Source organism: Hetaerina americana, unplaced genomic scaffold, assembly GCF_022747635.1.
Source record: "Hetaerina americana unplaced genomic scaffold, ioHetAmer1.1.p SCAF_6, whole genome shotgun sequence".
Taxonomy (NCBI): Eukaryota; Metazoa; Arthropoda; class Insecta; order Odonata; family Calopterygidae; genus Hetaerina; species Hetaerina americana.
The window spans coordinates 23,264,280-23,288,323 of NW_027287205.1; the positions used below are offsets into that span (position 1 = coordinate 23,264,280).

The following is a 24,044-nucleotide window of genomic DNA, read 5'->3' on the forward strand; positions in this document are numbered from 1 at the left end:
ACAATTTTTATTGCTCTGGGAGCAGTCCCTTGGAGCATAATACATGTTACATGAGGTTTTGGTATCAAGGAAGCATATGAGATGAAAACAGTACATTATTAAACAAAATTATTATTTGAAAGGGAAATTTTTAATTTTAAATTATTTAAGTTATACTGTTGATTTTGGTGGGAAAAAATTATGACATGTTTTGGTGAGCGTTAACCCTTTAAAAATGCCTACTAAAATCTACTTATGTCACACGGTTGCTACTATTTATATTTTTACCCTTGCCAACACTAAGTGCTTTAGACGCAATCTGACATTTCCATCTGAAGGTTTGACCCTTTTAACGCTAACTTCCTTCAGTGCGTTTTGTCGTTTGATCATAACTTATGTTGTTTACAGTCATTCGAAAATTTTGTCTCAGCGAAAAAATGGAGTTAACTGGTGAACACTTTCGTGGGATGAGTTTTTACAACATTCGACGTGGGTTATCAACATATAGGTGTATCGATCAACTTACTTCCACTTTTGGCGATAAAGCCCCACACTTAGCCACTGTGAAACGCTGGTATAATGAATTCCATCATGGCCGCCGTTCGCTCAGCGACGAAAGTCGTGAAGGTCGTCTGAAATCAGATGTTATGCCAGTAAAATTTGATGCTGTGCAAGAAATAGTAAAGCAGATCGTCATGTGACTTATCGTGAGATTGAAGCATCCTTGGGAATTAGTTAGATGAGCATCAATAAGAAATTGCATGAACAGCTGTGAAAAATATTTATTCGCGTAGGATCCCGCATAATTGGACAAAAGCTGAAAAAGTTGCTCCTATGATTGGTGCAAAGAAATGCTCAACAAATACAATCGCGAGTATCAATAGCTGTGTATAACATCGACACATGTGACGAACTTAGGATCTGTGCGTATGAGCCCGAAACAAAACAGCAATCCACTGTATATGTTTTCCAAGGCGAGCCAAATCCGACAAAAATAATTCGTGAACGAAGCACATCCAAGGAAATGATCGCTTGTTTCTTCGAAAATTACTAAGCATGTGGCAACCATACCATTAGAGCAACGTAGAAGCGTGAATTTTGAATTGTACACGAGCATTTGCTAGCCACAAGTGCTTGGTGAAACACGGAAAAAGAAGCGGCAACGAAGGATCATTCTTCATCATGGCAATGCAAGCTCTCACAGATCGGATTAAACAACTATTTTTTTGATTGGCAAAAACGTCAAATTGATGGGCCAACCTCCGTACAGCACTGATTTAGCACCAAAGTACTTCTTTTTATTCCAGTTCATCAAAAAAAATTGCGTGGCAAACGTTTTTTCGGAGCCTGGAGAAGCCGTTGATGCATTCGAAAACCATGTTTTGGAGGTACCTCAATCGGAGTGGAAAAAGAGTTACGAAAATTGGTTCTAGCGCATGTAAAAGTGTAATGATTATCTGTAGAATACTTCGAAAAACAATAAAGCCATTTTAAACAATAAATTACTTTCTTTTTATTATTAGGCTCAAAATATAAATAGCAATCCTCGTATTTAAGGGATTCTCAAAGTTAAGTAATTATGTTGAAGTGAAGTCCCTGAGGATAAATCCAGCAAGAGGCAACAATAGTGGTGGCCATGTGTACGTAACTGTAAAACATCGCTCACTATCCCTGTGAAAAAGAATGGCATTCCAGATAATTATGAATTCTCGTTTTTTCATCACATCGCGCCCCACTTGAAGCTTTTGAGCTTTCCTTCTAGGACTTAAATTGAAGCCCAAGAAAGAGGGTTGTTATATATATATATATATGTATATATATATGTATATATATATATATTACATATATATATATATATTACATACATATATATATATATATATATATATATATATATATATATATATATATATGTAATGGCTTTCGAAGGCAACGATTCCGTCGATCCTCTTTCGTAAGGGAAGCGAAATGATCGGTTGTTGCTCTATTTTTTCCTCCCCTTCCCCTTTCTGCGCGGTGCGGACCCAATCCAGGGTTCCCGTGGACATTTCACTTTCGGGCACCGCAGCTCGGGCCCAGATGATTGCTATCTCTTCCGGCCGGGAGAGTTTTTAGCGCGGTGCCAAAGAGTATTCCTCGGGGGAAAAGGGAAAAGCGTCACTATAAGGGCGTGGATTTTGCGGGACTCGGTCGTTCTTTGTTTATTTGTTTCCTTTATAGCGTTTGATAACGCGAAAAGCATTCGGTACACATCCCCATCACTCTCTCTCCCTTGGGAAAAAAAATGTTTTTGATACTTTGCTCGACCCTCTCAGCCATTTGATTCATTTAGTACTTATGGAAAATGGCGTAACAGTGTACAGTAGAAATATAACCTAGGTTGCTCATTTTGAAGCATTCCGACGAAATAAAGGATGGATATACCATATTTAAATGGACTATCTCTTGTCATTGATATTTTACGCTCATTTTTACTATTTGTAATGAGATAATTGATGGTATTTATGGAGATAAAACTTTGCAATTGACAAATAATGAAATATTTGGGTATTACATTGAATTTGGTCATATAAAACTTTTAATAGTTTAAATATGTAGGAGTTATTTTAACATCTTAGAATTCATTAGGAACCGTGTAACTGTCACTTAAAGTTCTACTGAAAGAATATGCAGACTCTTATTAGAAAAGATACATTATTACAATGAACTGTAGTATCACGAACGGTTGACAGTGAGGAGGAGTTATCTGACACATTTATTTCGGATTTTAATGAGTCGTGATTAAGATAATAATTGAGGAAATATTTCGGGTAGGGGATTTAATAGCACATAATAATAACACTTAACAGCATGCTAAAATCTGGTAAAATATTAAGAGAAAAAGTAAGACAAGAGTAATTGATTGGGAATCATTAATTAATGAACAATAAGGTTAAATTTAATTGAGTTGACTCGCATTAAATATGATATATCTAGGACGTATCATTTCGTCAAAAGTTGGTCATTTTGGTTGAAATAAGAGAAGTAATAATGCAGTGTTTTTAAGTGTTTTGAGTTTCAAGAATATGGGATTAAATTTTTTTACGTTTACTCAAAGTAACGGTATTAGGTTTCAATTTTTTCAATCGCCGATGTTTCAACTACCGAAAAGACTAGTCAAAAGTTTAAAATGGAACGTAGTTTTGTTTGACTCGGAAGCTTGGCCGTTGAGGCAAGAGGAAAAAAAGGGCATGGTAATGGATGAGTGATGGTTATTGGCAGACATTCAAATAAGGCAGAACAAGCGGATGCAGGAGTTCCTGAAAGGCGATGAGATGCTGGAGATGCAGATAGAGAGTGGGTAAGAATAGGTTTTCGGAATGGAATGAATAAAGGTAGCAATTACGAGACAAAAAACCTTAAGCTCGGCATATGATTCATCTGCAGAGCTAAATAATGATGTATTATAGTCTGTAGCGTAGAAATAATAAATTTTATGTATAATACTAGTTTGTGTTCACGAGTACAACAGTGTGTAGGGCCAGGATCCATCAAAATCCTACCCTTAACCGGTAGATAACAGGTAAAACTAGCTGATTTTGTTAACGGGATGTATATATATATATATATATATATATATATATATATATATATATATATATATATATATATATATATGTATATATATATATATATGTGTGTGTGTGTGTGTATGTATGAATGTAGGTGTATATATATATATATACTAATTGACCAAAATGATGGTAAACAATGAAACTGGTCGAGTTCTTGTCCCATAATATTGATTTTTTTCTGTTGAATTAGCAATTTCACCTTGGATTCAAATAATTAATCTGATGACTAAGGCAATCTATTGCCTAAAATTTGATAAATACAACCTCCTTAAATACTCCCTGACTCGTATGTTGTGTGCCCGAAATGTATGGACCAAAATGCAGAAAAATTAAAAATATTTCAGTGAAATATATTATAATTGAATGATGGAATAAATATTCAATCATTTTGTATAGAATGGTAGGACGCGAGGACTAAAACGTGCTCTGTTGTAGGTTTTCTAGGATAGATCTACTGGGTTCAAATTGCTGTGGATACACACGCACATGATTGACATGTACGTGGTTTTGAGTTTCTGCTACATGTCAATGAATATTAAACATTAAGGTCCCCATAACATTCATGCCGTGTTTATCTATTTGGCTTTCATGTCGAATAAATGATGAAATAAGCTATTTTTTAACTTGAACACGGTCACTGAAAACTTGAAATCTCTAAGTCTAAATTGAGAGTTATCTTCACAAGTTAAAATATATGCAGGAAAGTAGAATAATTTTCATTGTAAAGCCTTACTAATATGCTCTTTTCTGAAAATTTCCCTGCTAGTAACCTTTGCTACCGATAGAAGATTGTAAATATCGTGGCGGTCCCTTCAAGACTCAAATCTAAAGCATAAAAATATTAATTTATAGTTGATACGATTTTAGTGACACTCCTTCTTGGACACTCTAGTCGTCAAATTCACCTAGGAGCCTGAAGCTCAAGTATTACCAAAACTTTTGACGTATTGAAGCGTTTAATATGGTTGTGTTGGTAGGCGTTTCCTGACAAAAGAAATAGCTTCCTTGCGACCTACTTCTCGAAATCCTCTCTTAAATGACTATCGTTTAATGAATGAGAAAGAATTGGCCCTTTCCTACATCCCCCTTGCGAAACTTCTTTTTCGGGAATTGGCTTCTACCCAGTAGGCTTCATTTTTTCGTCTCCGAGGGCTAAGCCCACAAAACAAGGGATTTTGTTGAGGGATAATGGGGCGAAGTGGACGGTGGTGGCAAAGAGGCAAGCACCAGCGGTGGTCGCATTGGGTCACTCGCTTAGGAAGAGGTCAAGACAGCAAAGGTCGATGCGTCGTCATATCCTCAGGTGATGGCTTTTACGCACAACCGGGACCGATTGGAATTTTAAACAGAAATTCTTTTGTGATGCTACCATCTTTTCTTCGTCCCGGAGAAGATTTTACGGGGCAAGAGCGAGCTGCACTGATATTCAGGACATTGGTATTTGTTTGGAGCGCTGGTAAGAAAATTGCTCTAGTGAACATTCGCCAGATTCATGTCAGAGATAAGGATGCAAGAAAGTTTGGTTGAATATAACCTTATTTTGGATGTTTTCTCAAGAATTCAGGAATACACACTTTGAATTCTCAATTCTGTAAAAATAAAAATACGAAACTAAAATCGTATCATATAGGGGCTACAATAAGTACCGTTTACGTATACTTTTTCTGTAATTTAACAATTTTGATGATATAATTTTCAGTAAAGATGGTAATTAAAAAGTTTTGTTCGTTGCAATGAACAAAAATATAGCAATAGAATTTTAATACGTTGCTCTTATTTATCCTTCCAAGGTTTCAGTGTCAAGCCAGCATTTCTCTAGTGAAGGAATTACATTTTCAGCGCATATTTTTAGGATACTGATTGCCGAAGATATCTGTTTCTTAAAGGATACTATAAAACTCTCTCAAGAATTGCATTATATTAGGTATTGCTTACGAGAATTGGAATTGGAAAATATATATCCTAAACGAAATAGCCTGTTTATTCAGTATGCACTATTCAATACCACAACATATTGCTACCCTAGTAACCCCATTTTAAAGCCGTAAGTTATTTAACATACTCTCTTAGAAGTTAACCTCCTAGTAAACTACATGGGGATGTTTTCTTCCTTTTGAGTAACAATTTAAATAAAGTCAAGTATCTTTTTCGCCGGAAATACCAAATCTTAAAACCTGTACCTAAAAAGGCAAGTGGCTCTGGGAGTCAACCATCATGAATATTTTAAGCCTTAGATTTGTTTACTGCAGCCCTTCATTCTGCCATGTTGAGTGGTAATTCCCTCACCACGTGATAGCTTCTCTGTTTTACGTCTTTCTTAATTTGTTCTTTGTACTTGTCTCCCGGTCTTCCTCGAGAGATCTTCCCTTCAATTACCTTCTTTTATGTTTCTTACTTCGTGTAAAAGCATGTGCTTGAACGTGTGTCAATTCCATCTAGTTTTTCTTTGCAGTAGATTTCTTTATATTGACCTCTCCTCGACATCTCTTTTGTATGATTCATCGCTCCTCACTTTTCTTTCCATTTCATTTTCAATAATCTCCTTTATATTTCAAAGGCTTCTATTATTCGCTGGTTTAATTTTCTAATACTTCATATCTCTGCCGTTGAGCGCTTTGCTCCATACCAAGGATTTGACGAAATGCTTACTTATTTGCAAAAGTCAGGTTCTTTGAATGTAGTAGTTACTCTACCTTCATGAATGTCTTCCTATAATGATTTTGGCCTTTCGTTTCTTTTTTTGACACACAAGGATTTAAGCTAAATTCTTGTTGATGCTCATTCGCGAAGCACTTGGTCCATTGCATTCCGATTTACTTACAAGTCCCGAGTTTTTACCTCGATTTCCTGTAGTTAATATGTCATCTTCTAACTTGGCCATGTTAATTTCTTTGGCATTCATCTTCGTTTGATACCGAATTCTTTTCCTTCTTCTACTGCCTCTACTAGATATACTTTGAATTCTAGATACACGTAGAATACGATACCCCGACAGCTTATTTGGTAGTTTTTCAGTGAAAATGGACATTGCTACATATAAGATATCGCCTTGATGAAGCAAAGAGTTTTGACTTAACTGCCTGTACATTCGATGATACGTAGGTGAGGATACCGGTGATCATATATTCACGATTTGACAGATTTGTCGTAGGAAATCATTCAATGGACATTTTTATTTTGGAAATAAGCTAATTCATTTAACTTGATCTATTTAAATGATAAAATCAGTGTATGCAAAAATTTCGGACTCAAATAGGCTAGGGATTTGACGTTATGAGGTCGCATTAGATACATTATTGACAATTTTTGCAACTTGAATACTCACATATCCCCCATGAACAATTATTAATGTAAATTAGGTCTCTATTACCAGGTAGATAAAGAATTCTGGTAATTACGTGATGCATTAAAATACAAAAATATATGTATAAATATTATTAAGGAATTGTAACTGTTCCTCCAAAACCTGGTCCTTTGGGAAATAGAATGAGTTTAGTTTGTCCTTTTGATTTGTGAGTACGGAGAAGAATGGATATTAAATATTGAGTGGTGAAGAAGATGACTTCTGTCAGTACACAAATTTTTAAGGCAGGAGTTACTTGGTGAAATTAAAAGAAGCCAAAAAACAGGTGGTGCATGTATTAATGTGCAGTTAACCATTGAAAAATTTGATCAAAGGAAACATTTCATATTAGCGGAGAGTAGAAATTTTCATAGGTTTTTGACAGTCTAAAAGACTGGCATAACTAAATAGTTATACTAAGTTAGGTCACTTAGATTTCAATTTAGAGAAATCTTAGCTCTATGTGAATAGCTCTTTGGAGCCCTCAATGACCTGCTTTTAAAAAAATTTTACCAATTTAGAAGATGGTAATTTAATACTTCTACAAATGTCCACTGAAAAATAAAATAATGAATCCTCCTTAAATTATTATTATTATAATGCTGTTTTGAAAGTACAGTTTTACATTTCCCTCTAGTTATATCAATTGGTAGACTAAAAGATCTACCTGGTCTATAAGTCTTGGTCCTCTGTACTTGGAAGTTGAACCAAATGTGTTGCTTACCTGCAAGGAAAGAATAAAAATATTAAAAAACTACTTTAATGAAGGAAATTAATTATAAACGGTATAAATTTGTCGTATTCCCTTTGCCAATTTAACTGGCTTGCATTTTATTATGAAAAGGTTTGCAACTGTTAAATGTGCAGCTCAATTCTCTTTTTTGTCATCTTATAAATAATAGTAGCATTATTTTTCTCTTGTATTGAGGTTAAGCGAGATTTACCTGTATTAAAAATATTTCTTCGGGTGATATCTAGAAGGATATACTAAGATCCAAGAAGCTTACATGTTGTTGACGTATTCAATACAAATCATCAAAATTTACCTGTGAAATTGTTTAGGGACCCTATACCATTATGACACCGATAAAAAGCACTATATTAAGCTCGCTTGCCATATCCAGAAAGATACTGAAATTTTTTGTGACAAAATCGGCCACATACTCGTATTTTTTAATGGTATGACCAGAAATTTACGAGTTCCTTGGGGTCCATTAACTTAGGGATGCGCACTGAAGATGCTAGGGAATGAAAGGGTCGTGAATGCTGTTGAGAGAGAAGAGGTAACGGATTGACTATCTTTCACCGAAGAATGACTTTCAATGGTCACGCTTGGGTGGGTCCATTCAGCGTATGGACAGTACCCTGGGTGTGGGAGGAAAGGTGAAGAAGTGGGGGGATAGCCACGCAGGAGAAGAAAAGCTTAAGAAGGAATATTATCTTTTCAAGGGTGGCGGCAATTTCGCGATGGATAGGCATAAACCATTGCCCTTTGTTGTGGTGATGCCTCAAGTTCCGTCATTTCTTATTGCCATCAGAAAAGCAAGGGGCGTATTCTTCAGGTGACCGTAGATTGAAAAATACCGCAGTTTCATCGAACATTCCTGCCTATATCTTTCGGACAAAATGGATTAAATGTTTGGTCGTTGATGAAAGAATGTGGTCTTATTTTTTCTAGTAGTTCATCAACTCGCGCGTTTACATCGACTATTTTTTATGGAGAAAGGAATAAAATTGAAGACAAAAATAGAGGATTTGAACAGCAAACTGGAGGTCCAAAATTCAAAGGATCTTATCAAAAGTTCATATCGCTTTTATTAGAATTTAGATTATAAAATACCGGTCAAAAAAATTAGCGATGTGGTAATTCTTTGGATTTTCAAATCGAAAGTTTAAGAAATGTATTTATTTTAAATATTGGAACCCTCTTTCCATTAAATAATTACGAGGTACGTTATTCACTGGAGATAAGATTTATCCGCACAAATATGCAATTATATTTTAAATATAAATTTTCCAAAATTTACACATAATTTTACCAAACATAATTAAGTACTTTCTCCATTTTGAAAGACTTTCTACTTTTACACAGACTTAATTTTAAGCGTTCCACTGATTTGCAGCTTCAAAAAGTACAAAATATGTGAATATGAAAATCAAATGCTTCCACGAAGTGAGGCCTGAAAACGTAGAATGTATAAGTTATTTTTTTAAATTATTGTTTCAATTTAAGTGAAATATGCCTTAATTTATCAAAAGTCTTCAGTCCGTGTTGTTTGTTAGAGTTTCAATAATTTTTGGGAAAATGTTTTTTCTTGCCTTAAATTACTAAAGAGCCATTTAATGATGAATTTCCTCATGCATGATGTGAATTTTATAGGCAGTGTGTACTAAGAAAAAATATAAAAGAAATTATCTAGAGAGGTTAAATCATTTCTTATTTTTCTTTTATCATAGATCCATTCTTAGATTTTCCACATCTTTAATGTAGATATTCACAATTATGGATGACACAAAGTGGAAACTTAAGAGCAATATTCACTAACATTCTTCTATTGAAGGCAAAAATATAGTAAAGAAATCGCTTGCAAAATAAGAGGATTTCTACCTACTGGGAGGAAAAATTTCTTTGGTCGTCTATGAGCTTTCACATTTTTCTTGCATTGAGTGAATTCCTTCACCTCATCTCAGCGAGGTTCCTTTTGACATTTTTTATGCGCCATCTTTCTCGTAAGAATGGCGAGATCGTAAAGGAAACTCCATTTCTGCGTGAGAAAATTTTGCTGCTGTTTACAACGGGAATTGGAGGCAGCTCCAACAGCAATAGGTTTCTTTTACTCCCTGATGCTTCCTCAGACCCATAACGCCTTTTCAATAAATGTGTTTATGCTGATGGAACACTACCGCAGCTCTTGGCAATACCACAATGCTAATGACTTGATTTCTGTGATTCTCCTTACCAAATCAGGAGAGCATTATTACAATTATCGAAACGGTAGTAAAATAATCATCTTTTGTTCACTAACCACTGAGTTACGATTTTTCACAGAGATAATTTCTCCAAATTAGCAATTCAGGAGCATGGATATCATGTACTTCCATCCAATCTTACTTATTTCAATCACTTTTGAATAATAATAGTGCATGGAATTCAATTTGGCAATACTAAATATTATAACATGTACATATTTTATTAGCATTTCTTGTTTCTAAATGTAAACCAGGTGATTTTTTATTAAATGTTTAATAAATCCATTTAAATTTAAAACAAAGCTATTGAAAATTAAATTGTTTTGTGAATAAAACAATATTATATTAAAACAAACAATCTTATAACATTATTATAAGGCATATCACAGCCAAAGTTTCATTTGAGTTTAGGTGAAATCTGTTATTATTTTGTTATCATTGCAATTTCATTCGCTTGGATTCGTCAAAGCTCGAAATCACCAAAATCAGGAAACAATATAATCAAAGCGTGTAAATAAATTAAAATTCTAAATGATGTGTCTTAATTTTTTCTATTTTCGTTCAATTTAATTCAATTTGAATTTTAATTCAAATTGTTAACAAACTACTTGTATCTCTGAATGTATATATTTTTATATCATAAATCATCGCATGGCTTTTACTGTCAAATTTGCAACTTGATTTTCATATCAATTTATAAATTTCTTTATGGTTATCAAAACCATAGGGTTGAGTATTGGGTCATAAGTAGAATCTGAGGAACATTTTGTAAGAACCATTAAGTTGGAGAAATAATTAGTAAGCAGGTAAAAAAGGAAACTGTTTAAAATAAAGAATCCATAGACAAGTCTAAACTCTGGGGATTCTTCCTTATTCTCCGTACCGATGAAATTTATATCCCTAAGTTACATTGCTGGTAGGATGCCATGTTCTACACACAGGCAGATTTGAAATTAGAAGAGTTGATCTTTTTATTCTTGAAAACAGTGAGCCCTTCATAAGTTGTTACTAATTAGTTCGAATACCTGATACTTACTAGCACTGTACTTTGTTGTCATTGTAACGTCGTGTCAAATAAATTTTCAAAAATTCCATCTGAATTTAATGATGGTAATTTCCATCCCCTGTGGTAATCTACTCCATTTTGTTTAATCCATATATTTACAAAAATGATCCTTGAATAAGTATGCGCAAGAAAAAAATGTGACACATTATAATAACTCCACAGAGAACTAACTGATTGCAATTATTCTGTCCATATACTGTTAATAGCATTCTTAAGTGAAATGTTCAAGATTCTTCGCCATCTAGGTTAATTAAGAAGTACCACCATAATGTTTAACGAGTTAATCATGTTTCCAATTAGCAAAGGGTTATTCCTTAAAGGAAAGAGTATTCATTTGCCTAACAATAACCCTCATTTGAAAGAGAGATTCATTTTTAGACATACTTCTTCAATTTCGAGCTAATTTCTTCAAGGTTAATAAGTTCGAGGATTGTTCAGATGTTATAGGTTGGACGGTAGAAATTGGAGGAGGGATTTAGGGATTTAATCGTGGCTTAACCTTGAAATGGAGAGGATTCCCTTCCCTATCTTCGTTCAATAAGGGCGTTCCCCCTTAGCAACGGAGTTGTGTATTGTCTTCGAGTCATCCGTTCTCGTCTCACCCCAATTACACATTCCCTTTCTCTCGCCACATCCGATCCTCTTTCCTACACCCTCTTTACTAACCCACTCGCTCCCCCAGTCTTATGAAGACACAATTATCCCAGCGGCTATGTGCTTGATAGCCCAGCAACCCTTGTCTACGTAAGACAGGAAAATGGTAGCCAGAGAGAAATGTGGACTTACCTAAAGTTGGCTATTTTTAGGAGGGAGGGCATGTAAATATTTGTAAATATCCTCTAATATACTGCAGTCTCTTCAATAAAGGGTGATCAAGATTTTGTGTTCACATAGCGTATGATTCAAAAGTTTAATTTTATGCTATATTGCTAAAAAAAATGTTTATTTTATATGTGGCGGAAGTTTAATTGATTTTAACTCCGGTATTGCATCAGCAGCAGCCGATGAAATTTAAATGTTCGGTTCATCAACGTCGCCGATCAAGGCCTCGCGCGAAGCAGCATTATAGTTTTGAATTTACCTGAACAAATATATAGTTGAGGGATATGTCATGCTCCCTAACACTTATAAATAGTCTGTTATTCCCTATTACACAAATTAAAGTTTGTTTAATATGTTTGATAAAGGGTAAAAATCAATTTTAAAGGAGAGTGAACTCTGAGCACAGCTCTTACGCAAGTTGAAGTTATTGTAGGAGTAGCTTCAGGAACATTATCTAATATTTTGAACATTTTATTGAATACCATCTGCAGTTTGATAAGAGAAAAATCGCGCAAGATATGCATTTGTGCACGGAGCGTTCCGCGAAACATACGCGTAGATTAATGTCAAGTGTATCACTCATCCTTAGTATAATTCAGACCCTAACTGATGTTACTTTTTCTCTTTTTGAATGTGAAAAAGCACCTAAAAGGAAAGCATTTTTTATCCTCGCGAACAGGCACAGGCAATCATATTGTATTTCTGCGGACTATAAAGCATGCAGAAAAAACTAATTTTTCACTTTTAATCGAAGAAACTCAATGTAAATATAAATGTGTGCACATTTTTTGCTGACAAAATCCGGGCGCAAAATCAAGGATGTTTTTGCTAATTTTATAAATTAACATAACAATTAAACGCACGATTATTATTATCAACAAATTATGCGAATAAAATATTTGTGCTCACAATTTATTGATTCAGATTCCCTGTTCACTGGATTTGTGCTGACGAAACTTAAGGAGGGATTGCGCATCACCAAGGAAGGCGAAAGGAAAAATTTGAAGGATGTATTCTTTTAGGGGTGGGGAAAGAGAAGAAGGGCTGTGTATTCCTTTCACTCCCTTTGCGTCTCCCGTTTTATCTCCTCACTCCCTTGATGGCATTCTTCCGGAGAAGGAGCGGGAAATGAGGAAGGAGAAAAGCAGGGATTGGTGGAAGGGGCAACGATACCCACTGAGCGCTCCAGCCGCCTTCTCTGTCCTTGGGGTACACTCATATGCCCAAAGGTGCGGAAGGGCGCAGTCATTTCTTACCCTTTCCTACGCCTCCCTCGAGATTTTGCTTCCAGGACTTTATTTATTGCTCATTTATTCATATTTTTTATTTTAGCAATTTATGTATATGCTTATATATATGGGTATTTACTTACCTACATATGTTCTTCGAAAAACATGAGTAGGTAAGTATGGGTGTGTGTATATACATATATATGAATATAAATGTATGTATATATAAATATAAATAAATAAATAAATAAATAAATATATATATATATATATATATATATATATATATATATATATATATATATAGGGTATATATATATATACATTTATATATTTATTCATTAAAAAGATAAAACTTTAATACAGGGCTGTGGGAAAATATATAAGGGAAAAAATAGACAACCGCGACTTCTCTTATTAGAGATTCCCGGGTTACTCATACATGTCTGGACATATAACTCTATGTATGTTTATGTATGAATTTATAAATGTTGTATGTATGTTAACGTGCGAATATACATGAATAAATGTATGCAAACAAAACTAGGTAAAATGGTGAGCGAAAACCAACTAAATGGCGAACACATTTTTACTCGGTTATAGAATTAAGGAAAAGGAACAAACATAAAGAGCACACACAAGTTTGGTGCTGGTGGGAGAAGTGGAAGGGTGAGTTTACACAAGTAGAATATATTTGAATGATACTTGGACCAAGAACCTTCGACTTAATTCTTCAGATGCTCTACCAATTCAGCTATTGAGGAGCGTAATTGCCACTTAAATCTGCGGGGGGTTTTTCAACCATTTATCCCTCGGTCAAGGTATGGTTAGGTATAAGCCCGGCAAGTCAAACGCCCGTGGTTATATTCTTAGTCAAAAAAATTTTTTTCTGCTGGTTATCAGCACATTTTACCTTTTCAACCAGCCTGGTGTTCCTCTTTAATGTGTGCCCTCATCAATTTTCTTTAATCTATATTCGCGTTAACTTGCGTTCGCCAATTGGCTGGTTTTCATTTCTGTCTTCCACAATCAAGGATTATAGGTTTCTTCTTGTTAATCTTCATATTATATTAACTTCAAAAATACCTGTTTCATAGAATTCAGAATTGCTATCAGGTCTTCTCACGCTTCTGCTATTGTTGCAATGTCTTCAGCAAACTGGCGCACGTTAACTTCTTTGCCATTCAACTTCACTCCTTTGCTACCCAATTTTTGTGCTCCTTTAATTTTCTTTTATTGAGATACTTTTAATGGTGCTGGTGAGAGGTTCCATCCTTGCCTAACTAGTCAACCTTTTTCGTTTGATTTAGTTAATATTATCGTTTCTTTTTGTCAATTTCATTATAATAACCTAGTTCATCATAATGGTGATGGATTAATATTTCGTTGTTGTAGCCCGTTCCTAGCTCTTCCCATACCTAAAAAAATATTGCTTCATCCGACAGAGCGGATGGCCATCTCCAAAACGAGAAATTATGCGGACAATGGTTTGTTTACGTGTATCATTTCAATCACTAAACTCTAGCTGATTATTGACTCACTTACACCTCCATTCTTTCTGTATACGCATTGGTTTTCAATGAGGTTTTATTCCCTCCATCCTTCTTTTCTTCGAGGAATGATCGGAGTGAGTATTTTCGCTGAGTGAGATATCAAGCTAAATGTTCTGTTTTCTTCGAAATTATTTTTCCGTGGCTTTTTTGATAATATCGATCATGCTCTGAAGTCGCATCTCTCCCAGATTACTTTGTGAATCAACAGCACAATCCTTAAATCCGTGCCTAAGTATAATATAGTATAACTAAAATCTTTAAATCCTAAGAAATTTCCCATGCATATCTACATTTATTGTGGTGTTTAAATGGGGTGTTCTTTATGGTCCAATCCTGTCTCAGAAATCATTTGCTTTTTGCCATCAGTCACTCCTTCCTAAACCGAAGTCCCCTGCATTGTTACCATCTCTTCCTTCGCCTACGGTCCCATTTCAATACCCTATTACTGCCAAATGTTTCCCACAAGGTGCACCCGAAAGTAACTCCTCTATTTGTTAGTACATACTGTCGGATTCTTCCTCCCTATGAATGCTTGGTGGCATGAAGACATGAACAGACACTAAGATCATTATTTTAGCTGTTAATCTTACCAATAATATTCTATCAATCGCTTGTTCCATCTGTACTACGCTCTTCGTAGCTTTTTATTCTGGTTTATTGTCATCCCCTTTAGACTCTGTTTACCTCCGCCGCATACATGTGGTTCTCTGTATACTCACTTGTATTACTTTAAAGCTATTACTCTACTAATCTCCGCTATCCTTCCATCTCACCTCACGAAACCCTAAAATATCTATGATTCCTCTCTCCATCTTTCGCTTTGCATTTCTTATTTCCCTGTTTTCAACATCATTCTGACATTCCAAGTCCCTTATCCTCTTAGGTGACCCTTTTATATGCCCTCTGTGTTCTTTCTCTCGATTCCACTTTGTAAGAATTTCGTGAGATGAGGATCGCGGTAAACTCGCCTCTTCTGCAGCCAGACGAGTCACACAGTATAATGTAGTTTCTAGGACTTTACCGTCTCCAGTGTGTCTATCATAACATCCTCGGGATTGAGAATTGAGATGGTTCCCCTTTGCCTTTATTAATGCGTTTTTAATGCAACACCGTCAGTTAAATGGTATCCTATGCAGCGTATGCTGTCACCTCAAAAAGAATTAGCGCGAAATGATTTCGTATGGATCCTTCCCTTCGAACTATCTGGAATTAGTGACCCTTCCGGGAGCAGTTATTATTTCCGCCTGCACAGTTCTCTCATCAGAACGCACTAATATTTCCACTACGTTGTAATTGTCCATGGGTAGGGTTTGAATGCGTGTGCGTGTATGTATAAAAATATTTATTAATTTTTTACATAATTTATTTATTTAATTTTGTAATTATTTTTATATGAATATGTGTTCACCCACACGCAAGTTAATATTTACATAAATATATTTTAGTCTACATATGTATTCATGCATATTCTTTCGCTTCCCTTCCCACCCCGAGACCTAAACCTTCGGCAGAACCTCCCAAATCCCGTCACCTTTTTTTCCTTCGGGCTCATTTTCCCCTAGGTTTTGTATCCTAGACCATACGAGGAACCGTACCCACTTTCCCCCCTCCGGTCCCTCAAAAGCCGCCGTAAACCTCCCCTCCATCGCCCTACTACCTCGTCGCCCTGGTTTCCCTTCCGCCATCCCCGGGGCCTCTCCCGCGAGCGCTGATTTCGAGGCGGCGGCGGAGGTGGGAACCCTCGCCTCCTTTTTACGACGGCAATGAAAAGGCCGGATGGGGTGCTTGGGAGGGAGTGGAGGAAGCCGGGGGCGGGAAGCTTCGGGTGCAGGAGGGAGTAGGGATTTTAAGCTCCTTGGTCTTGGTTGATGGGCCGAGTGGGAGGGCGAGAAAGGCGACGGATAGAATGGCACGAGGAGAGGAATGAAGACTTTGGAGGGAGTTTGGGTGTGGAGGAGGCAATAGGTATACAGCTCGAATGTAATAATACCATTGACTTGAGACGGTAAATGCCATCGAACGGAAAAGAGCGTTTGAGCGCACAAAAGATCCGGAAAGGGTGCACCCGTTTTTAAGGAATTCATAGCTAGCATTTCTTCATCTAAAAAATTAGCAAATTATGGTGGGCATGGTGTTGACATTGTTTGGAAATCGGCCACCATGATCATGAATTTCACTATGATTTTCCTAATTTAAATTTGTTGCTAATTCTTGACACAAAATTAATTAAGTTATTTTACATTTTGCATTCTTATGAACAAGGACAATCATAAGAACTACTAATAAATTGATCTTATAGCATTAAACAAAAAATTAGTAAGAGCCTAACTAAAATATTCATGTACATGTACAAGAGGAAACTAATTGAAGGGGTAAAGTAATTTTGACTGAGATGGTATGGCTTGTAACTATATGCTATATATTATTCGAATTTTCAAGTACATCTATTTTTTACGAATTAATATGGGCAATAAAAACGTTTTCAATATTTATTTCAAATTTTCTGCGTGTATCATATGCTTATCTTTTGAAAGATAAAAAACCCCTTTGTGGCAATACTTTCAGATATTTCTGATAGCTATGTTTTTTTGATTTATTGAACTTCTGCATATGCAGCACCTTAAATTTTAGTTTAATTTTAATTCAAATAGGTTGAATTTTATAATGGGACCGGTATGGTGCGTTGTCTAACGTACTGGATTCCTACCGAGAGGGCCCGAGTTCGAATCCTGGGGACGGCAGATATATTTCAGTGATACCCTGATCCCTTCTTGAGGTGATTTGTGGAGACCTTTGTGAGTATACCGACCGTCGGATGGGAAGTTAAACTACGGACCCCTTAGCGCCTTTCGTTAAAAGGAAGCTAATGCCGATGCCAGGTTTCTCTCCACCCTTACTTCATTCCCATCGAAATCTAATGGCGCAAATAACCTTTGCCTTTGATAATCTCCCCTAAACTACTACTAATACTACTGGAACTTTGTATACGCATGAATTAAAACGCCTGAAGGAAGATGAGGTTTTTGTAGTCAAATACTATTCGCGTCAATCGAGAATTGAAACCAATTCCAAGGTTTCTCTGTGGTATGAGGAAATTGGCATCACATTCGATCAAATATACAATGTAAAATCATTAAACTCCAGAATTTCAAACACAACGTTGAATTTTGTTTTAATTAACAGAAATAATTGCTTCTTTTATTCAGCTCTTGGAAGAAATTGAAGCTCTTGTTCCTGTTAAGGTTTTTTCTGAGACCTCAAGGTACAATCTGACACATAAATTGATGTAATTAAGTAACTGCATTAAATTCAAATGGCATGAATTAAAAGCGGCTTTATTACGCATTTAATACGCCGAGACCTCGAACACTCGTTGTTCTTCTATTATTAAAAAAAAAGTTTTGCCAAATACCATTTCCTATCTAATGATTTTATATTTCATAACCAGTCTTCGCCCACACTCATAAATCATTCACTAACTACGCCCAGCAAAGTGTTTTTGAGAACCGTCTTCTTCACTGCGTTTTCAGTTACCTCCAGTTCCTTTCCGTATTCCCTCGATAGGCCTGGAAATCATTGAGTAAATATTTTTTCATGACTATTCGGTATAATTGCGGCCGTATTTTGTAACACTTGAGTTGCAGAAAACCTAAATTAGACATGGAAAAAATATGTGAAGCGAAATTTGAAAACGGTTGATACCCATGGAAAAGGCTACACGAATCTTCCATCGGGTCAGTTCCTCCATCGATGACGCCAACATTTCGGAAAACGATTCGTTTTCCATCATAAGCCCTGAGTATTCCTTTTCAATAGCAATTTTCCGGAAAATCCCAGTAGATACTTTTTAAAAGTATCTGTAGATTGAAAATTTTGTAATTGGCACTCTGCGGTAGCTAGCGCGTATCGTGGAATTGGCGTCGGGTAGGATGTGCCGTCAACTCGGTCTTTGTTCCTCTCCTACACACGTTCTCCTATTACTCACTTCACCATCATTACTCAACTTCCCAGCTACGAATCTTGTATACCATTTCCTCGAGGATCTTTTACCTTGTTTCCCATTATTATACCGATGTCGGTGTACGATTGTGCCTTCGTACTTCTTGTGTGTGTAATTAGCTATTTAACGAAATGGAATGCTAACTGATTTCAGGAAACAACTACTAATGTTTCCATCCTAATGCCACCTTTGCTAAGGAGCACAAAATTACACACTGAGGAAATCCGTGGTTTGGACACGGCAAGTGGCAGTTATTGAACGGCGCGTTTAAAAACCTCTTTCGTCTCCTCAGTTATTTCTTCCCTGGACTCCTGCGATAGTATTTATCCTCCAGTCTTGTTTATAGTGAGCATTATTATAGATGCGTTTTAACGTCGGTGCTTGTTGATTCCTACCCACATTAGTTTCTTTTTCGGGTGCAAGAGTTTCTCATCGCAAATGTATAACTTATTTGCGTGAATTTCTTTTGTCCAAACCTCGTGTGAGTTCTCAACTGAGGCATTCAAACTCAGTGAAGTGGACATGGCTGTGTTTCCCTGTTGACTCGCATGATTTTTTTGGGTAATCAACTCGTTCATCACGGAAAGTGAAAACTCATTCCGTTCTGTGCTGTGGTGCTGTTATCACAAGACCTACAACGTCATTAGGTATGTAAAATCTTATCTAATATTCAAATACTGAAAAGAGGATTTTAACTGTATTTATTTACGGAACTATTTCATTTCAAAGCCAGGTCTAAATTTGTCATTAGGTAGGCATCGTAGACTCCTTATCCTCACAAATAGCTTGCGGATTTATATGCCAGCGCATGTTCATTAGTTTGATATAAAAACACAATTACCTCAGAAACTATAGAAACACATATTTATGCACACGCATCGACAATCAGTCCTTCGAAATTGAAGGATTTCAATATAAATTGAATTAAAATATGAAAACTTCGGGTAACAAAAATATTTGAGTAAAAAAAACACAAAATTTCCAACCTTTTGCAAGGCAGAAATGTAATTACATGGGATGCGGGGAAATGGTGATTGATCAAATAATAAACGATACCGACAGGAGACATCCATTTGCTCACATAAGAAGTGTGATGTGAGTAAATGGATAGGAGAATAATGCGGGTAGAGAATGTTTCCGGAGGAAATGGTAAATAGGTCAGCGGAGCGTGAGATGCTGTGTGGGATCGTTTGGTAGTAAAAGAATTATTAAGAGAAAGAGATCTTGGGGAATAAAGGAAACAAATAATAATTTGGAATTCTCTGTTCTAGGGAAAAATTTCAGCCTCTCTTAAAACATTTTTGTTAGTAGTAAAAAATTCCTATTCAGTTCACCATGCGCAAAAATTCATGGAAAGCAAAATAAGCGTAGGGTTGGAGATTGAGTTGTTTCCGAGGCTGAACCGAAGTAAGCCCTACTATTTTTATTATCTTTATTGAGGGAATTCGGAGCCTATTAGTATTATAACTAATTTTCTTGTTCATAACTAATATAATAAGCGTTCCCGGCGTATTTTTATAACGTAATAATGGAACTTGATTCCTGGGAGGTAGAGAGGAGATATACAGGTATGTGGAACAACTGAAGTTAGCTAGGGTGCATATCCCTTCGTGTACTATTTGTAGTAATTTCAGAGGTTTGGGATTCCATTACTTGGTCTCTCATATACCTTATCACTCAAGAAACGTTAACTAATGAGCATAAATTTGAATTTTTCCCATTATAACGGAAAACTATAAGAAAGAGAATACAATATTCTCCGATATTTATATAATTAGCCCATTGAATTATTAATAGCTTTTCAAAAACAAATTACTGAAATAATGAATTAGTTCAGAATTATATTCATGCTTTGTAGTACTTAGTAGTACATTTTAATTTTAAATTACTCAGATATTGCATGTGAAATACAGTTAGAAAGATGAATGCATCTATATCTCAGTAATTTTAAATTACTATAGAGTATTGTTACCACTTCTGAATATTTGAATTAGAAGTATTACAAAATTACGTCCATATTATTTATTTTAGTTACAATCTAATGATATTAATATAATTAAAATTTGATTTGAGATTACTTTTATTTGATATATTCATAATAGATATTTTCGAAGCTTTTAGGTTCCTAAATATTGCAATATAAGAGCAGATAGATCAGTGCGGCGAGGAGATATGTCTGAATTGTCTTCATTATAGCATCATATAGTATATTCATTTATTATGAAATAAAGAACGCATTATCGTGAAATCAATTAGGTACTGTTCCGGTTCTATAGATGCTATAAAACAAGTCGCATTCCTCTTCTCTAGGTGAATTTATTGAGTGTTATTTTTTCTAGATAGGTTAGTTGATGAATATGGTTGTGACAGGGATTCGGTGAAAGGATGAGAAAAGACCAAAGTGGAAAGAAGCTTCTTCGAAGCATCATCCATTTTCGATATCCATTTCCCAAGAATTCACAAGTCATGCCGAGGAGTGAAAGTAAGGTGATGATAGTTTCATTCGGAAGGTTAGATTTTTCGTGTAACACCTATAGTTTGGGAGTGAGAAGTGTATTAATTGACACGTATTTGAAAGGCGTCTTATATCTTACGGACCTATGATTTATTGATACCTATAAGAACAACTATTATATTAAAGTACAAACTTTGCGGGAATTATACACATACAATTACAAACACTGGATAATTGCATAAGTATGTTTTTAAATCGTTGGACTTTAAATCTAGAGACATAAAATTTAATTTTGCGCCATTTAAATTTAAAATAGAGTTAAATGTTTTACCATTTCAATGATAGTTATTGAAATGAATACCTTTGCAAAATTTTAAACAACCTATTGGAGTTGTGCGAACTTTTCTTGTTTAATCACTTGAGAAGTAAATCTAACAGTCACGTCCCATTTAACCCTTGAAGATGGAATTTCTTTTATTTATTTACTTCCTCATCCTAATGTAAATTCTGTGATAGATTAATCATAGGGAAGTTAATGGGAATACTATAGGGAACGTTATGATTACACATAGCCTGATGATCTGGTTAAAAGCAGATCAGTATTTTATAAAACTGCAGAATGTTCTCGAGTAATTTTTCTCATAGAATACGAGTAAAAATATTTGTAAAAATATGAAGAGACAAATTACATCCAATATATGATTAAATATCATCATTTATTTTAAAGCAAATGACATGTCTGGATCAAATATAATAATTTGCATGTGCAAAAGTTGTGGTATTTATACGCCGAATCAATTCATAAGGAAATAATGAACCTGAAATAATGAAGGGGGACACCGATTTTCATCGCCTATAATTGACAGCTATTGGAGACCTCCTTGATTTCAATAGGGTTGGAATGGAAAGAAGTATGAAAGATGAGTGCTCGAAAAGGGCGTGGAATTGGGTGAGTGAGGTACGTGAGACGAAGGAGTATTCTAGCCGTGGGCGAGTTGCTGGGCGGGCGTATTTTATCTCCTCTCCCTTGGCCCGCTATTTCTTTATCTTCTCGCAAGGTTTGTGGAGATGTGGACGACAAGGGAAGGAAGGTGGGTGGCCGACTTTGCCTGGGGGCCACGAGTTTATGTGCGGGGATTCTGGTAGGGGGTTCGCGAGCGTCGAAGTTCATTTTCCCTTTTAAATCGCCCGCTTTCATTCCGCACTTGACTCCCAAAGTATTCATAAGGCTGCGGCACCCAGGTCTCGCTCGGCCAGGGAGTGAGTTAGTACTTTTGAAGACCACGGCCATAGGACGGATTCCAAGAAAGGAATGAGGGGCGAGAAGGGGGAAAGGAACTCTCTATGGTAAGGCAAAGTGGTATGCCAGGCTGGGAAGGAAGAACGAAAGGCTTCAGAGGAGAGAGAGGGACGACGGGACGAGAGCTCTGTGGTGCCGGGGTTTAATAGGGGAAGATGTAGTGCCCGTCAAAGCGTTTTAATGCCAATTTATTAAAAAGAAAACGAGGAGGGCGTAAAAGGAGAGGGGCCTGGTTTCCCCTTAAACTTCCCACCGTCCGTCATCCCACCTGTCCCAGAGAAGGGACGCGTGCTAGTAGAAGGGGGTGGAGATAAAATTGACTGTACACTCTCCCGAAACCGGATTTAGAATTGCGGAGGGACGCCCTTTATGAAAGTTGGGTGACTCAGAGTCCTCCACTTATTCAAAATGGGAGGGGTCTTCAAGGGAGCGGAGCCAGTGCGTGAGAAATGCCCGTCTAGCGTTTTACATCCATTCCAATTATATGTGGGTAGTTTTAGGCAGTTGCAAATGTCCTCAGAGAAGGAAATTTGTCTTGAAAGACTGTTTTATACAGAACTGTCACCATGCATCACAGCGAAAACAGTGGCATTGCTTTATGGACAGTCACCTTACCTTCATGCATCATAACACTTAGCCTATTATACATACAATTTATAAAGGTCACATTCGGTCGTATTTACTAGGTAATGATATGTATGCATTTGATTTTCATGTATGTATATGAACGAAGGGAGAGTGAGCTGGAGGGGTACAATTTAAAGCATCAGTGTTGTAATATAGTGAATAACTCTGCAGGTAATACTTGAAAACTGTTTTATGATTTTGAGGTAAGCAATGATCATTGATTTATTGAAAAATGAGAAAAAAATTGGAGGACCTTAAAGAGGTATACTTAAAGGAAAAGAGATTTAATTTTTTTCAACAATATTTCAAAAGATATTTTGTCAACTTTGTGAACAATGGCAAATTTTCACGAAATAAATGTTGACAAATTAAAGATCCACTAAATCATGTGTATGAGATTAGCTTTTTATGAAAAAATTATATAGTTTTTGGAAACTTTTGCTTACAAATAAATTTTAAAATCATATTTTGTATTATTACACTAGATTCATATTTTTTGGTTTCTTTGTTGTTGGAACCATTACCAAATTTATAAATGCTTTTTACATTGTGATTATTGCTATAAGGTGTGGCCATATTTTGAAGAAAATATATAATATATTCACAATATTTTTAAATAATAACATTAAATTTGCTCCGAAAATAGATTAGATAGAAAGTAATTGCACAGTAATAAATTGTTAACGACCATTTCTTTAAAATCCATTAAATACATTTAATATATAAGGCATTTCATCAGTAGTGAGCCATGGGCTGATAGGGTGATTCTTCTTATAATTTGCGGAAGTGCGATTCAACACTCGTTGAACGTATATTTTTCTTATGCCATGTATTTTTAAATCTTTTGTAAATTACGAGTTTTGAGCATGTGACCTTATTTGGGTTACTTTTTCCAGGCCACTTAGAGGTGTTGAATGCGAATACAAACTTGGTGATAGATATATGATTTATCCTATTTTCTTGAATAACTACTGTTTTTTATGCTTGGAAGAATTCAATTATTGATTTCTTCGTAGGAACGAAATTTACAAAAACATAGCAAACAAAAGGAAACCTTACGAAATTGAATCATTTTCTTTTGTTCCT

At 35.7% G+C, this 24,044-nt stretch overlaps 1 protein-coding gene across 1 annotated transcript in view; it reads right to left on the bottom strand.

Moving 5' to 3' along the window:
• The window catches only part of LOC139695164 (zwei Ig domain protein zig-8-like), a 593,972-nt gene that overhangs the window by 330,618 nt on the left and 239,310 nt on the right, over nucleotides 1-24,044 (bottom strand). Inside the window, exon 2 of the mRNA XM_071593824.1 lies at nucleotides 7,604-7,660. The gene's annotated coding sequence lies outside the window, so the exon portion shown is untranslated. The remainder of the gene's footprint in view (nucleotides 1-7,603; nucleotides 7,661-24,044) is intronic.